Source organism: Cicer arietinum, chromosome 3 (genome assembly GCF_000331145.2).
Source record: "Cicer arietinum cultivar CDC Frontier isolate Library 1 chromosome 3, Cicar.CDCFrontier_v2.0, whole genome shotgun sequence".
Taxonomy (NCBI): domain Eukaryota; kingdom Viridiplantae; phylum Streptophyta; class Magnoliopsida; order Fabales; family Fabaceae; genus Cicer; species Cicer arietinum.
In genome coordinates, this window is record NC_021162.2 from 55,937,094 (window position 1) to 55,937,477 (window position 384).

At 37.5% G+C, this 384-nt stretch overlaps 1 long non-coding RNA gene across 1 annotated transcript in view; it reads left to right on the forward strand.

Moving 5' to 3' along the window:
• The window catches only part of LOC105851779 (uncharacterized), an 8,653-nt gene that overhangs the window by 2,687 nt on the left and 5,582 nt on the right, over positions 1-384 (forward strand). The gene's annotated exons all lie outside the window — the stretch shown is intronic.

Sequence of the window (384 nt, forward strand, 5' to 3'; positions counted from 1 at the left end):
CAGACTCTGATGCTACAGTAGACACAGGGATGGCCAACACCTCACGAGCAACACTTGAAAGGATGGGGAATCTAGTTGAGTTGACTTTCCACCAATTTAGAATGTCAAACTCGACAAAATAAGGTTCACACTCTTCAGCAAGGTATTTATCAAGCTTAGACTTAGGATCAATTCTTTGCCCAATTGATTTTTTGTAGAAACCCATACCATGTATATCATTATCATCTTCCTCTGGTTGTGATTCTCCCATACTTTGAGAACCTTCCTCCCTACCTTCATATTCTCGATAAATTGATTTCAAGGAAGATGACAATTTTGTCTTCAATGCCTCACCATCTACTTCAAAAAAATAATCAAGAAAGTAGTTTACATATCCAAATTTGC